The sequence below is a fragment of the Ochotona curzoniae genome, unplaced genomic scaffold (genome assembly GCF_017591425.1).
Source record: "Ochotona curzoniae isolate NIBS_2020 unplaced genomic scaffold, NIBS_Ocur_1.0 contig_1302, whole genome shotgun sequence".
Taxonomy (NCBI): domain Eukaryota; kingdom Metazoa; phylum Chordata; class Mammalia; order Lagomorpha; family Ochotonidae; genus Ochotona; species Ochotona curzoniae.
Window position 1 is genome coordinate 212,849 of NW_024465035.1, and position 17,242 is coordinate 230,090.

The 17,242-nt window shown below is 49.2% G+C and overlaps 1 protein-coding gene across 6 annotated transcripts in view; it reads right to left on the reverse strand.

The window, feature by feature from the left end:
- The window catches only part of ZBTB38 (zinc finger and BTB domain containing 38), a 125,099-nt gene that overhangs the window by 33,205 nt on the left and 74,652 nt on the right, over positions 1–17,242 (reverse strand). For 5 of the 6 annotated variants that reach the window (XR_005886212.1, XM_041004088.1, XM_041004096.1 and 2 more), the window contains one exon: positions 2,526–2,707. The exons of the other annotated variant lie outside the window; for it this stretch is intronic. The gene's annotated coding sequence lies outside the window, so the exon portion shown is untranslated. The remainder of the gene's footprint in view (positions 1–2,525; positions 2,708–17,242) is intronic. 6 annotated transcript variants of the gene reach the window in all.

Here is a 17,242-nt window from a genome sequence, read left to right on the forward strand (position 1 = left end):
AAAAGGATAAAATATTCTTGAGAATTTTGTCAATGCATGAAAACTGGGCTTTATAGAATTTCTCTTGCATGAATGTCTCCCAGGGAGTCCTCACATTGGGAAACAGTGGCTGCTTTACCCCCTCCCTCCACCTTCCACAGTAAACACACACTAAAGGCACTGAAGATGCTTCTGTTGGTTACGATGGCAGAATGGCCTCACTGGGGAAGAAGCAAGGAAGGAAACGCCGTGCTCCTGGCCTATGCTCCATGGACGACAGAGGTGCACGGGGAACAGTGTGGAAGGGCCTGCTCCTAGCACCCACAGGCTTGTGGTGCACACTGCACACATGTTGCTTGCCTCCTGACCCTGAGGACTTGTACATTACAAGTGAGACTTCAGGAGGAAGGCCCGAGTTCCCCACCGGCTCTGAGCCTTGTCTCGCAGCCCACGACTCCAGTGCCTCTCACCCTCGTCCATACTCATGCATGGGTATGGTGTACCCAGGGCAGCCAGGCCCCTGGTTCTGCTGTGCTTGCACACATCTATATGATATACCTGCTCATATTCACAGCCACTGGTCCTGGGAGCTCCCTAGTGCAGGAAGATCAGACCTGCCTTTGGCTCTGCACCCCTCAGCACCATGTACTGGTGATGCTGACAGAGCCAAAGGCAGGGTAGTTCTTTAAGTCATGTTTAAGAAACCTCTGTGGAGGGGAGCAGGTTGCTCAGACTCCTCTCAGCAGATCGATTAGGTGAAAATTCTTTCCACAGAAATATTACACTGCTCTTCACTTTTGTCACTATGCTGACTTGCACAGTAATAGTGCAAAAGTAATGATGGGTAATTCGAACTTAGCAAGCATCAAGACACTAACACATAACTGAAGAAGAAATTATTGTGTGTGAATATTCATCTTTTCAATGTTCTGTGTGACAAAAGGGGAAAGACAAGTAAAACACTTGCACAGAGAGATGACAGCCTGGAGGGAAAGAAATGGGCTGAGTTGCAAGCTGAACTAGCCATCTCTTTCTTCATTAACACCATTTTTTTTTTCCTTGAGAGAATGGTCAATAGACAAGTTATTATTATTCATATCTGTATTAGTCAAGTATTTTCTTGAAAATGCACTAAGGGACATTACAAAGGCACATTTACTCTGTTGCACCACCATGCCAACCCCTTCTAAATTGTTTTTTTTCTAAAGATTTATTTTATTTATTTGAAAGAATTAACAAAGAAGGAAGGCAGGAGAGAGAGAGAGAGAGAGAGAGAAAGAGCGCGAGAGAGAGTCATCTGCTGGTTCTCTGCCCTGATGGCCACAGGTGTCAGGGCTGAGCCAGGTTGAAGCCAGGAGGCAGGAGGTCCACCCAGGGGTCCCAGTGGGTGCAGGGACCCAAATCCTTGGGTCATCTTCCTTTGCTTTCTCAGGTGCATTAGCAGGGAGCTGGATGGAAACTGGAGCATCTAGGTCTCAAACTGGCATCCATAAGGAATGCCAGCATTGCAGGTAGAAGGTTTATGTGCTATACCACAATGCTGGTTACCTAAATTGCTTGTAAATAAATTATTTCACATTTCTGTCACTCAAAGTAAGTGACATGTATGCCTACAACAGCTGAAGAGAAAGGAAGTATGGTAAACCATAAAAGGCCCTGGGACGGCTGGAGAGGCTGAAGGACAGAAACACAGTTCCATAGGCACGCAGCCGCAGGGCTGCTTCAGGCCGGCATTGGAGAACAGAGCTCAAAGATAGATCTGTTACAATGAGAAAAATATTGAAACCCAGGCATTTTTTTTTCACAACACATTTTTTTTTTGTGAGCTTTTTGAAGACCTCTTGCATGCATGAATTTCGAAACAATTTTTGCAACAAAACAAGTTTAACTTTCCACAAATATTTTTTTTTCTGTTGTTTTGGAAGGCTTGCCATCCACACGCTGCAGCTGACCTTCATTCTCTAAACAAACCTGAGCTTGGCTGAGAAGGCTGGGAACTGACAGCCATTTGCCAGGCAGGGTGAGCGCAGGTGAGTGTTCTCTGTTGGGCGTTGCCTCTGCCTGCTTTCAGCCTGCATGGCCTGTGAGGCTGGCTCACAGGAGCTATTTGCCTGTAGGAAGCTCTCTGCTGTCTGAGTGAAACCCAAGCCCATCCCTGGGTCCTTGGGAAGCCGCTTTTGGGCCTTGGTCCACTCACAGGTTGCACTGGAAAGAAGGGAGGTGGTTGCTCCCAGTTCACTAACCCAGGCCTAGCTCCCAGAATTTCCAGGTTCATCAAATCTCCCTTCTGCCCAGTTAGCTCAGGCTTCTAAACACATAGACTTGAGGACAGTGACAACATGATGTAACAGTTTCCATACAAAGTCTCACAACAAAGGAAGGCAAACCTCTTGACAGGGTTAACTGACAGATCTAGTACACAGCTCTTTATAGTCTTGCAAATAAAACCTGGTGTCTATTGTTGTTAGTAAATCTTCAAGACATAACGCAGAGGAAAATGGAGAACTCCTGTTGCCCAGCCACAAGGAGAACTGGAAGCCACTTACTGAAGGCCACTCGTCAGGGCGAGGACGAATCCTGTTTTTCTGAATCTCCTGGTCCAAGGGAAAGGCTGACAGCCCTTCTCCTGGCTGCGTCTCGGCCGCTGGACTCCTCCCCTACATCACAGCAAAACCGAATCTGCAGATCCACGGGACAACTTTCTCCTCTCGCTACTGCAACTTGTCTTCTATAAAAAGAAACGTAGAAATCAAACCTAACTAAAAAAAGAACGCACTGTATTAGGATACTGATCTGGAGCCCTACAAAAGTCAGGCGTGCAGTCCATGTTGGGTCACAGGAGGTGCCATACACAGGGTGCGCAGGTCCCTGTGCACAGCTTTTTGGCCAGCACACTGCTTCAACAAGCTGGCTCCAGCGGCCCACACATATCTTTGCAATTGGTTTTCTCACAGTCATGTTGGATGACTGCGTCAGACCACATGTGACCAATGTTAGCAACACACTCACTCATCAGATCTGGAAGATTACAAAACAGAACCCCTTTATGGAACTGAGCTGCGACTAGGAAAATAAAATTTAAATGCCCTGGATTTTGCCCTCCAAGTGAAGCCCAGCAAAGGGGCTGCCTTGATCATTCTTTAATGTATTTAAGCTATCAGATTTAAGAGGGCACAGAATGACAAGGGGAGTTTCTTAGAGCACCCACCAGATGGAGAGGCTGGGGCAGTCTCCCCTATGCCCTGGAGAAGCCAAGCTTTCCGACTCCAGACTTTCCCAACGGATGATGACTGTGAGCAGCATCAGGTGGCAAGTGATGCCATGGGTCTGGCTACATGCTTTAGGTAGCTAATTTGCAATGATGAAAGGGGGAAGGGGACTTCTTTTATTTATTATTTATTTTTGGATGCACAGCAGTGTGTCAGGTGAGCTTGTGTTCCTCTCAGAATCAGATTTGGCTGGGCACCTGCTTCTCTTTGCAGAAATTTGGCAGACAGACTTCAAGACTCTATCATTGTAAGTTTCCACAACTATGCCCCACCCCCTTAAAACAGATTTTATTTATTTGAAAGGCAGAGTTACAAAAGAGAGAGAGAGAGAAAGAGAAATACAGAGAGATCTTTCATCCACTGGTTCACTTCTCAAAGGGTTGCAATGGCCAGGACCGGACTAAGCAAAAGCCAGGAGCTTCTGTATCCCACATGGGAGCAGGGATGCAAGCACATGGTTCATCCTTCACTGCTTTCCGCAGGCACACTATCAGCAGACAGGCCTTGACCTGCTGCACTGCCCTGGCCAGTTTCTTGTTTCAACTAAATCCCTTTGACATTCTAAGTCTCAACTGTAGGAGGTATTTTAAAAACACTGACTATTTATTTGAAAAGAATAGACCCAGTGGGACTCTCCTATCTGCTGATTTACTCCCCAGTCAGCAGCGGGCCAGCCCGAAGCCAGGAGCCAGATATCCCAGCCAAGTCTCTCATGCAGGTGGCAGGGGCCAAGTAATTGAACTGTCATCTGCTGTGTCCCAGGACAAATTGGCAGAAAGTTGGATCAGTAGCAGGGAAGCCAGGATTTCAGTAGGCATTCCCACACAGGATGCTGGCACCTCAAGTGGCAGCTTAACCTGCTGCAGAAGGCATTTTCATCTGAATGCTATGCGGACTGAGGGCAAGTTTCCCAGAGCAGAATTCTTATCCCCTAAAACTTTTCATTTTAGGGGTCAACTACAATCAAGAGTAGGTTTCATGGGCGTGCATTATAGTATGGTAGATTATGCCTCAGGTTGTGATGGGTGCTTACTGTAGCACAGTGGGTTAAACCTCAAGTTGTGATGCCAACACTCCATATTAAAGTGCCAGTTTTGGGTCCAGGCACCTCCACTTGGGGACCCAGCTCCCTGTTAAGGCAATCATTCTTGGAGTCAGCAGCCCATGGCTCAAGTGCTTGAGCCCCTATCACCTGGAAGGCCCAGATGGAGGTCCTGGCTCCTGGCTTTATTCTGGCCCAGTCCTGGTTTCATGAGCATCTGGAAAAGTGAGCTCCAGAGGAGAGGTCCTAATCTCTTTGTCTCTCTGTCGTTCTACCTTTTAAGTAGATGAAAATAAATATACTTCAGAAAAATGAAAAATATCTTTAAAAACCCACTTGGTTTCAAAGGCTAGATACCACTTTCTTGAATAGCCAGTGGACAGACTGATTCATGAGGGGTAGCCTCCTCTCCTTGGCTGACTGCTACCTGGAGTGGGCTTGGAGGAGGGCAAGCAGAAGGAAGGTTGCAGTGTCCCTGGCTTGGAAACAAGAATGAACCTCCAGCTAACTGTAGGCAAGCTCTCCTAAAATGGATGGAGTACCAGCTGCTGCTGTTCCGGGACTCAACAACAGAAATTGGCCTCCTCACCTCCCTGTACGCCAGCCACAGCCCTAGTACCCCCTGGCTGGCTGGGGAGCCTGCAAGACAGTCCATCATGGCATGTCTACTGCTTCCTCCTGCAGCAACTCCAGCCTGGGCTTGGGGATGAAGCTTTGCAAGTGTTTACCAGATTGGACCAGCTAATAACTTTGTGGGAGGCCTGCCCCACTGGTGGCTGGGGTGAGAACTACTACCCCTATTGTAGGGTACATGGTGGGCTCCTCAAAACACAAAATGAGATCAGGTAAGCTGCGCTAAAGCCCCGCTTGGGTCTTTCCCTGGCTCAGGATAAAATCTCCACTCTCCACTGTGTTCACTGCCCGTCCCCTCTCCAGCCTCATCTGCTCCCTCCCGCCTCACCCTCTGTTCTGCTCCCAGGTGCCTACTGCCTCCTCCTTCTGGCAAGTCTCTTCCAGCCCCAGAGTGTGGAGACACACTGGTTCCAGTGCTGGCCACAGCTGTCTCCTCTGTACATCTTAATACATAATATCTCCTTGGGAGGCCACTTTCCCTCTGCCCATCCCATCCCTACGTACAGCTCAGACTGACCTGCTTCCTGCCCACTCTGCATATCCAAAAGCTAGGTCCAGAAGGAAGGGGCCTCACCCCTCCTGCCCACCAGTTACGGCTGCATCTCTAGGCTGCACCGTGTTTCAGGATCTCAGAAAATGATTATCCAGTGAATAAGTGAAAGCACTATCCGTATAACACAAGGAATGCTCAGACTGAAATGGCAGGCTGTCGCTTTGTTTATGGCTTCCCCACAGCACGCAGAACATCCCAATACACTGCAGTAGACTGATGTATGACTCATCATCCACTCACTGACCAATTACCCCTGAAGAAGCCACCGGCCAGGAGAGACTAAGGCCAGCATCCTAGAGGCAGGGCTGTGGGGTGGGGGAAGCCGAGGATGGACATTAAGGAAAGCCGACCCCTAAGCATGGGCAGCAGTTGCTGGGACAATAAGAGCACAGCTGGACCTGAGATCTTGTGTGACAGGCCAGGTGTACAACAGCTGGATATGGGCACTTTGCAGGTGTTGCCTGACACATCATCAGAATCTACCCCATGGGCCAGAAAACATTTGCATAGGTAGAATTTCACATTTTTTCCTTAATATTTGTTTACTTGAAAGACAGAGAAGGAGACAGGCATTCCTCACCTGTTGGTTCACTCTCTAAATGGTTGCAACAGCCAAGGATGAGTGAAGCTGAAGCCAGGAGCCAGGAACTCCGTATCCTGGTCTCCCATAGAGGCAGAAGGGACCCAAGCACTTGGTTCATTTTGTGGTACGTTAGTAGGAAGCTTGACTGGAAGTGTAGCAGGAGGGACTCCCAAATGGCACTCCGATGTGGGATGCCAGCATGGAAGGTGGCAGCTTAATCCTCTGTCCCACTAAGTGGGCCCCAGGGTTTGCTCTTCTGGAAACAAATGCAGTGGGAAGGTGAGTACTCCCACTTCGAGAGGTAGCTTCCCTTTCTGTCTCAGTAACAACTGATGTGCTCTCAGGTTTATGAGGCTATGCTGGGGCCTGGCTGCTCAAGGTGCAGCTGGGGAGCAGCGTTCAGGACACCTTGGTCGGGGAGTGCCTTGTGGCTAACACGGAGCTGAACCGTGCCCTGACATCCAAGCACAGTAGGCTCACCAAGGCTGCTGCGGTCATCTGTGACTTGCTCTCATTTCCTGTCACTCTAATACTGGTGAGCCTCCTTTCTGCTCCTTGACCATATCTGGGCTTCTTTCCACCTCAGGGTCTTTGCACAGGCTGCTTCTATAGCCTGAACTGCACCCCTCCTGCAGCCCACCCAGCTCTCCATCCTCCAAGCTTCCCAGCCCCAATCAGGCACACTTATTCTACAGATTCAGCCTATTAATCTTCCATCACACTCTGATAGCAATAAAGAAACAAGGAACCCCATGGGATGTGACTTTGCCTCAGAGGAGCTGTTCTGTGAGGGCTGAGACTTCAGCACAGGGCACTGCTGAGCTGCACAATGGGTGCTGACCAACCTGTATGAAATGCATGCAAGATGCTGGGGCCCACCGCACCTGGCTCAGGATGAGTTCGGTGTGAACTGTCCACCTGTGCTGATGGGGTGGTGCCATCTGTGGGGCAGGAAAGAACCAGAAAAAGGCTGTTTTCAAGTGGGGAGGGACAGACATTGCTGGTCCACACCTGAGCCATCTACTGCCAGGCAAGATGGCGGCACCGTCCCAAGGTGCCTGGCTGACAAGTCCCTCTGGATTGCTGCTTGGGCACAAAGGAAGAAAAACAGCAATCCATCAAGCCCAGTCCTCAGGTTTCCTTCCAAGCCCAGTGACTTGGAAATGGAATACTATTTTAAATTACACTTAAAAAAAAAAAAAAAACTGAAAGTGTGAAGTGGCGAAGTGTGGTGCAGTGTGGTGCGAGGCCTCCATGCTGCGAGTCTGCAAAGGACCTGGCTTCCATGCAACAGCCACCCTCCCTGCTCTTCCCACTCCCTGGAATGGCTGCCAGTTCCCTTCCATGGCCTCTCCCTCACTGGGCTTGGGAGCAGCCAGTCTGCAGATGGCACTGAACCTCTGCCCTTCAGGCTCATGGGCCTCCGGCTGCCTGTGTGGCTCTGTCAGCACGCTTCAGCTCTCCTTCCCTGTTAGAGGAGCTGCAGGGACATGTGCTTGTCAGTAGGGGAGCTCTCAGACTCACCTGGGCGACCACGAGAAGGATCTGGCCGAGGTGACACAGCTAAGATCGAATCAGGCTTCTGGGAGGTAGTGTCTGGCCAAAGAACAAAGGGATGGGGGCATGCACACGGGCCTGCCCACGGAACTTCTCCTTATACTTCAAGAAACAGACAGCACTTCCTGCCTCTGTGGGAGCCCCTCTGGGTAGGCCCCTCCAGAGGCTACATTAGAGTGACACCCATATCGCCCACAAATCCATCCATTCATCTGGCAGGAGGGAGTTCAGTGCTGTGCCCACTGCCTAGCAAAGCATGCCTGTGTCCCTGGCTTGGGGATGTGCTTATGTGCACATCGATCCCACTGAAACCTCACAGCAGTCTTCCTCCCAGCTGAGAAGGCACAGGCCCTGGAGCTTAACCAGGTGGCAGAGCTGGAACCCACACAGTGCTATTCCCAAACTACTCACTGTGTCTGATGCAGCAGCACCAGGACATAAAGAACTCAGCTTGTCCATGTTGTTTCTCAGTTGCAATGGGTGAAATGTGCGTGCACTAAAGTTCAAGTATTCCCGTGTGAGCCTGAACCTCAGTGGGGCCACCGCATATAGGATGGCTTGTGCTCTGGGGTCAGCTGCCCAGGAACCCACCTCAGAACAGGGTTACACCTGCTGCTGGCGGGGGCAACATGCACCACCTGGTGGCCCTGGGGTAAACACTAGAGGGAATCAGTTCTTGCCATAAAAGTCAGCTTTTGATTCATTTTCTTAAAAAAAATAAACTTCAACGTTAATACCAGTAAACTTCAAAGTTCACAGAAAATGGAATTAAGAGTATTTTGGTGCAGATTTTTTTGTTTATATATATATATATTTTAATATGAAATAATATATATACTTTCATGAACTTTCTGAAGATTCTGTTGCATGGCTTTACAAATATTACTCATTCTGATTTTTATCCACTTATGCTTTAAGAATGCCTGCCCCCACCTGCCACTGAGTGAACCTGAGTTACAAGAAGGGGCTAGAGGGAACACACAGCAAGCTTGGAAGTCCTGAAGGGGGCCCTGAAGCATGGCCCTTACACACTGCTGTAACAGGACCCAGCCCAAGGCAGCCCAGGTCCAGCCTGGAATGGAGGCTCGGGGCCAGAGCATTGGGGTTACATTCTTGGAAACCCTTTTATCATCCACAAAATGGAGTGAATTGTAGAATCTGCTCTGATTAACAGGAACATTACATGATGATACCTATGAAAGGCCTACCACATGTCAGGCTTCATAAATACTAGTTTCTCTCTCTCACACACATCTGTGAGGGCAGTCCCTCTTAGCGCTCTCTCTCTCTCTCTCTCTCTCTCTCTCTCTCTCTCTCACACACACACACACACACACACACACACACACACACATCTGTGAGGGCAGTCCCTCTTAGCGCTCTCTCTCTCTCTCTCTCTCTCTCACACACACACACACACACACACACACACACATCTGTGAGGGCAGTCCCTCTTAGCGCTCTCTCTCTCTCTCTCTCTCTCTCTCTCACACACACACACACACACACACACACACACACACACACACACACACATCTGTGAGGGCAGTCCCTCTTAGCGCTCTCTCTCTCTCTCTCTCTCTCTCTCTCTCTCTCACACACACACACACACACACACATCTGTGAGGGCAGTCCCTCTTAGCGCTCTCTCTCTCTCTCTCTCTCTCTCTCTCTCTCACACACACACACACACACACACACATCTGTGAGGGCAGTCCCTCTTAGCGCTCTCTCTCTCTCTCTCTCTCACACACACACACACACACATCTGTGAGGGCAGTCCCTCCTAGTGCTCTCTCTCTCACTCATACACATACACACACCCACACACAGTCAGTGATGAGGGTCACACACGTGAGCTGCTCTTCTTTCTTCAGGTGCATTCCTTCGAAGCATGTGCAAAATGACATTGGCTTCAATTTAAAACAACAATATTGCAAGTGGACTATTAATGCGCCATTTTAGTAAAGGTTCAGAAGGAAGATGAATGCTTAGGCAGTCAATAGATCTCCATTAGGTGTCCTGTCCTCTAAGTCACAGGGAGGCTCATGCCTGGCTAAAGCTAATGATCACAAAGAAAGCAGGGGCACGGGCTATGGGCTGGGAAGGGTGGGTTTTAGATCTTCTCCACCTGCCATTTCACAGAACACATTTCCTTCCTCTTGACGTGAAGGATGTTTCTGGAGGACAAAGTCTTGAGGTTGCCTATTTCTTTCTTCACACTCCAAACCCTGGAGCATGTCAGTTTGACTATGATTTATTTACTTTTAAAGATCTACTTTATTTGAAATGTAGAGTTGCAGGCACACACACCCACAGGGACTCAGACAGGTATCTCCCATCCATTGGTTCAGTTCCCAAATGGCCAAGGACCTACAACTCCATCCTGGTCCTCTACGTAGGTAGCAGGGATTAGGCACATGAGCCATCCTGTACTGCCCTCCCAGCACGTTAACTAGAGCCAGATCAGGACTTGGGATCGGCACCATTTGGGATGTTGGTGTCATAGGTGGTGGTTGCACCTGCTGTGGCATGCCAGCCCCTCTCAATTATTTTCCTTATCGATAAGTGAACATAATAGCAGCAATTGGCTTTTGTGAAAATTAAATAATACTACAAAATGTAGTATCTCCCTCTGTTGCTCATTTTTTTCTTCTCAGTCTCCATGAAAATTCCAGAAACTCACACAAATCATGCTTCCAATCCTTCTCTTCAGTCCGTCTCATGATATAAAAAAACTACGTGACATTTGGCAGGTGAAGGGATCTTTGAAGCAGGGGTCAGTTTGCGGGTAAGGATTTCCCTGAGGCTGTTGGTGAAGAGTGGTCAGGCTTGGATACTCTCTAGCAAGTCCAGCAATTATGGCTTTGGTCAGGAGCTGCAGGGCATGCAGGGCAGGCTGACCCAAAAGAAGGGAGGTGAACTAAAAAGCTCTCATGCAAGGTAACTGCAAAATCAAATCACAGAAGTGGGTGCTTGACAAAGCAGCCCAAGATACCTACGGGGGGTATTATCCACATCCCACTTCAGACGTGCCTAGGTTACAGTGCTGGCTCCACTTCCAATTCCAGATTCCTGCTAGAGTCTATCCTGGGAGGCAACAGGTGATGGTTCAAGGACTTGGCTTCTTGCCACCCACATGAGTTCCAAGTCCCTGGCTTTGGGTCCCTCCCCCAGCTCTAGCTGTTTCAGGCATTCAGGAGTGAACCAATGGATAGAAGAGCTGTCTCAAACAAAAATTAAAACACAGACACATGCACACCCACAAAACAACTAAATACAGAGAAATCTAAGGGACCATAAGTAATCTAGTAAGAGTTAGATTGTCCCCCAGTTTCTACATCCATGGAAACACAAAGCCAGCCAGCCCTATCAGGCTGTTGAAACCAAACTGTTTGACCACAGGAGTGTTCTGTTTCCTTTGCACTGCATCCCATCCCAGCTGCACCTCAATGGCCAGGGCCTTACAAGTACACAGAAGCTTGAGTCATGGTCTGGGCGGTCATCGGCTTCCAGCAAGGAGGCCAGGAGGTAGGAACCAGGCCTGCAGCGGGGGCTCCCAGCAAACAGGAGCCTGGGTGATGAGTCACACTCCTCACATGGCCTGCAATTCTGCCCAGCCAAGTCCACCTGCTCTGCTCTTGCAGAACTGCCCGATAGACATAGGAACAGGACTCAAGGCCTAAAAGCAAAGCCCCTGAGGCAGCTTCTTCCCTTTCATATGGGGGCCTCAAACCCCTTGCCCAGTCCCCAGGGTCATGTCCACAGGATGGTTCTGCATCTGCATGGAGAAATGCTCCTCTCTCAAGGAGTTCAGAACCCAGCCTCTGATCATGCAGATAAAGCTGGGGGTGTCTTAGGTAACTAAAGCAGCCTGATCACTAACTCCACTCTCAGCTGAGAGTCCTTGATTCATGGGTCAGGACAGCCCCATCAGGCATGAGGTCTCTCCCCCATTAAGTCCTCACTCCAGAGGCCACTTCAGCCACGTGACAGCACCCTAAGGTTCGCCCTGCATGTCCCTTCCTAGGGCTCTGCATCCCTGATTCCTTCAGTGGCTCCCTGGAAACAATCATTTGACAGGGAGGCCAAAAATGTCATGGTTTGACCCAAACAAGACTCTGGGCTTCTGCCTCTACACATCTCAGCACATAGCGCTCCTCAAATGGGGAGTTCTGGGACTTCACCAAGTGTGACCTGGAAAGTGCTTGACCTTGCTAAGTCTCAGCCTGGCCCTCTGAGAAATGGGGTGGATACTACACAGGTCACAGAGTGTCAAGAGGATTCAATGAAGCACGCACAAGCACTTGGCAAGTACACCCTGGACAACATGCACCTGATACTTGGCTTCCGGTAGGGCTCACAGCCTTCTTTTTCTTTGGTGCAGAGTTCTTTCTTCCTTTGTTTTCTTACCCTCCTCTTGTCTCCAGGGCTGACAATTTTAACTGCAGACTCAAAAAAATCAGATTATGGGTTCCAGCTCATGTCACTGTGTCTATTTGGACCATCCTCTCACCACTCAAGTACTTGAGAGCATCAAGTTTAACTTAAAAAAAAAAAATTCCAATCCTATAAGCATCAGAGGTAAAGCTCTGTTGCACGAGGGTTCAGGGAGGCCTGGATGGTGTGTCTGGGACACAGAGGCACGGTTGTGTTCTACACTCACCTTCAGAGAGCAGCAGATCCCAGCATCGTTCTGGCCCTCTCCTAACGTATTTCAGAAACTGGCTAGCATTAGCTATTTAAAAATATATATACATTTGAAGGGCAGACAGGAAAGATGGAGTCCTAAAGTTTGCTGGCTCATTTTCCAAATGTTCCCAACAGCACCTGGGGCTGCAACCAGAAGACAGAAATTCAGTGCACATCTTTGACACAGGTGGCGGGGACCCAATGACATGAGCTGTCTTCATTGTCCTCCAAAGCATGCAATATCAAGCAGCTGAAACCATCAGGGGCTGGAGCCTGGAACTCAACCCAGGTTTCTGACAAGGAACTGCCGTAACTGGCAATCTAACCACTAAGCTAAAAATCCACTCCTCACAAGTGTTTTTTTTTAAACCAACAAAACCAGTTTTTCCTGAGCAGCCATGACCATCAGCATGATGCTGAACAGTGCCTGCCTGTGCTCTCTGTGTTTCTGCCTCTTGCATTCCCTGGTTACATGGCATTTTGCTAACAATACCAGAGAGGATTCCTGTGATAGGCAAATGGGCTTCTCAGCTACCAGGGATTCAATGAATGCTGTAATAAATTTCCAATGTATTTATTAAAACCAGGTTACAGTTTTGTTTTCTTCACAAGTGTCTGAGGACATTCAATCAGAATAGCTGGAGTCAGGCCCCAGAAGCTGGTTTTGTAATAGGCTCCCGGGATCCTCCGGATTGAGGCTGGTTTCCGACAGTGGCTGGATCACATCACTGTGTGGTAAAAGTCTTCCTTTCCTTCTCCAGTTTCTGCCATTTCAGTCTCTCCTTGGTGTCCGGCTGCATAACCCCCATCCCTGCCCTCCTCTTCACACAACCTTTCCTCTCTATGTATGTCTTCTGTGTGCCTCTAATACGAACACTTGGCATCGGACCACCTGACACTCTACAATGATCTTATCTCAAGACTCTTTATATGCATAAATTGGACTACCATAGCAGGTTCCAAGATGGGACTGTACCTTGTGAGAGAGGGGAAGTGTCATCCAACCTAATACAGGCACCATGCCTTAAATTCATGTGCACATATGGGAAAGGGCGCTGGAATTTGGAATTCCATGCCAAGATTCCTGACAGTGGTAGGAAGAGGAGGAAATACAGGGGAAGCAGAGAGGGGGAGAGGGAGTACAGATGAGAGGGAGAAGGGGAAAGGGGGGGAAGGTGGAGAGGAAAATGATTGATTTAAAGATCATACAGCTACACCCCCAAGTCTTGTGCCACCCAAGGGACACCAACTCGTTAGGTGGCCAGGGTCTAAGACCATATGAAAGAGCCACAAAGAAGTGGGAGAACACTCTTGTTTCTATTGTCATTAGTGAAAAAGTAGATGACATTACCTTCAAAATGTAGACAAGCATTTGAACGGCCAAAAAGGCTTTTGGTTGAGTTCATTTCCTGTCCTAATTTTACAGGAAAGTTAGAACTTCCTGAGACCCTGAGGTCCTCAGTGCTTCCCATGCCAAGCAGGCATTCACCATGGCAGCAGGGATGCTTCCTAAAGTGCAGGCTGTGCTCTTGGTCACTAGAGAGGGCCAGGAGGCGACATGGCCTTTCGCATTGCCTTTCCCAGGAGTTGGGTCACCCCTTGTCTTTTATAATGGATGTTTATTCTGCCATTAGAGTCCTATGTGATGATGATCTCTGTCAGCTCCCTGACATGCACAAGCTTTCTGTTCCTTAGCAGAGGAATCCACCTTCCTGATAACACGGTTTCTGAGACCAGGAGATCACTGAATGGGTGGAGGAAGTAGAAGGGAGCAAGTAGCCATGTTAAGGTCAAAGTCATAGCCGGCGGGAAATCACAGCCTTCAGAAGCACAGCTCTATTATGATCATCACCTCATTACCACGTCTACTGCATCACTCTAAAGTCACAACCTGCAACCTGCAACCTCTATGCCCATGCTCAGTCACCCACCAGCTAGCGGGAGCATGGCTGGGTATAGGCCACTTCCTGGATACGTCTGTCTGGGCTTCACTACTGTGGCCAGAACAGCGCTATCCAAATGTGCATGAGTCATCTGGAGGTATTACTTAAGGTACATCCTGGCACGTTAGGGCTCAAGGCCCTGTACTTCCAACAGGCTGCCAGGTCCCTGGTTCCACTAATAGCAGTGTTGGAGGGCTTCTCCTTGGTTAAGTCATCATGGAACAAATCTCTAGAAAGATTCCAATCCACTTCCCTTGCTGCCACTACCACAGCTTACCCCACATGACATAAACCCTATAACCTTACTTATAATGGCAGAAATTTCTAAGGATTTCCAGTTTCGGAAAAAGCCTAACTTTCACAATTAGAAATAAAAGGTGGAGAAGAGGGCAGCTCTGAGAAAAGGATATGCATTTATTGTCTATCTTCATGTGGGTTGGGGTGGATACAGCTGAGCTACTCCTGCTGATAGGCACAGGAGCACATGTCACTGCCCCTTGGATGATCACAGTCATAATGGGGATGACAATGATGTCGATGATGACCAACACTAACCTTTCCTGGGTACTTCCTACACGCCAGACCCTTACCAAAATATTTCTGAGAAATTATGACTCAGCTCAGGAGAGGAATGGGAGCGGGTAACAGTTGTTTAGAAAAAGGGGAAGTCATTGTAAATTCTGGGGTGAGGAAGTCAAGGAAATGTGGAGGGGGACAGTTCGCACGCTGTCAGGAAGCTGCCGGCAGCTGGGTGTTTCAAAAAGTATCCTTGGATTGAGCAGGTTAATCCCAGGCCGGGGCCATGAAGAGTTGGCTGAGCATCCTCTGTTGCCCTCTGCTGCCTGCTGCCATCCAGGGTACCTACTTGCAGACCTAGCTCCAGCTGGCTATGGTCAGAGAGGCAGGCTCAGGCGAGGGCTTTTCTCTGCCGGCTCTTGCTGGCTCCTGCTGGCTTCAGCCTGGGGTGGGTCTACCATGCCTGGGCAGCTGCATCAGGGCTGTCAAGCCTGGTCCCTTCCAGAAGTCCTCAGTATACATGCTGTGTTGCACTGTTGACCTGGTCTGTACGTGCAGACAGGGCTTGTGTCTCAGGTGCCTGGCGGAACGGCTATGCTGTGGAGAAGGGTCAGCAGCCATACCTTCCCTTGAGCTAGGCTTGCAGAGCTTCCAGTCCAGCAGTCTCAAGGAGACTGGTCAGGTTGCTGGCAAGGCGCTTCTGACTCATGGTGCCTGAGTCAGAAAGTGCAGGTAGCCATCATAGGGCAGACATACTCTGCTCTGCAGTGTGGTTCCTATGGGCTCCTAGGGTTTTACAAAGTTCTGTGCCTTCCATTTCCTCTTGTCTTACATCCAGCCCACACTGAATGTCCATCTTGCCTCCTACTTCTGTAGCTGAATCTAGTATCTTAAGTGTAATGCACAGGGTTTATTCTGCCTCAAATTCACGAATTCATTGTCCTCCAGAGACTTAAATGATGAGATGTCAAGATCTGGTTTATAAGAAGGACCCAAGTGCTCCCATTTAATGAAGGACAGGTGGGGTGGAATTACACTGAACTTACTTGGGCATGTTCCCCCAGGGCAACCAAAAGGTTGAAAACAAAGCCTGCATCCCAGGAGGCAGAGATCAGAGAGCAAGCCTACCTCTAGGCTCTAACTACATTTCAAAGATAGGGTCTCTGCATGTGGTGAAACTGAATTTGCCATGGGTACCGCTCCGCACCACCACATACACACTGTCCAGACACTCCCTTTCAAGTCATCACTGACAGGTGTTGTATCAAGGGAAGAAGCAACTGCTGAGCAATGTGCTGGCCCTCTTGGGAGCTCCCTGCTGGGTCACAGTGTTCCGGGCAGATATCACGGCCCATGACTGAGTCATGTGCACATAACACCCGAAGAGATACCGATCCTGGACACAGAGCCTGCCTTCAGCATCTGCCTGGATCACAATCAGCTCCTGCTCTGGGAAACAGGTGGGGCCAACCCTGGGAAGTAGATTCCTGTTCTAGACGTTGGGGTGGGTGGCAGGGACACGCACAGTGGATCCCTTTGGTCTGGAGGACAGTCTGCGTGGTTCTTTGGGAGGGAGGCTGCCACAGCTCTTGTTCTGTGCGTGGCCTTTTCCCTGCCCTCAACTGGCAGCCTCACTCCCAGCACCCAGTCTCGTGGTATCAGCCATAAACACATCGACGCACGGAGATCAGGTAGACGGCCCTGGGCCCTCATCTACTGACTTGAGTCATGTAATATTCTGCCTGCACATGAGCTTCCTTCTCCATTCCACATTTCAAAGCCTCTGCTGACAACATGCAGAGCGAGGTCAGGTGTACAGCACGGACACCAGCAACAGCTTGGGAGGGACCTTGCAAGTCACCTCTTCCCAGAGCGGGGGAGCTGCAGTTGCAGTGGTGGGTGGAGGAACAGGGAGAAAGAGCACACTCTAAGGTAAAAGCACAGGCAGAAGCTGTTTCTCCATGGATGTGGCCGCTCATGGCGGAGACAAAGGCTACTGTCAGGGGAAATCGCTGTGGAATGGGGGAGGGATAACGGAAACTAACTGCCGGTTGGCTGCTACTACTTTCACCCCAAAAAAACATTTGGCAGAAACAGGATGGAGGCCGCAGAGGAGCAAGTCAGGTGTCTGAAGCCTGGCCTATCTGTTTTACAGTGGCACTACCTGGGGGTGGGTGAGTGGGACCATGACCTCAATCTGTAAGCTGCTGGTATTTTTAAAAATTAAAACTCCCCAAACCAACCTTAGACTCATCGCAGATGAAAAATCCCACAATTTGCTATTTAGAAAAAAAAAAAACGATGCTTTAAATATACTGATCTTAAAAAAAAAAATCTGAAGAACAGGCTGTTCTGTGCAGCAGCTCGGGTTTCTGCTTGCGCTTTCATTTTAGAAAACAAATGCTCGCGGATTCCATGGTGGGAGGGGTGGCACCAAGGACTCAGCATCACAGAAAATGGCCTCCGGGCTGTAGC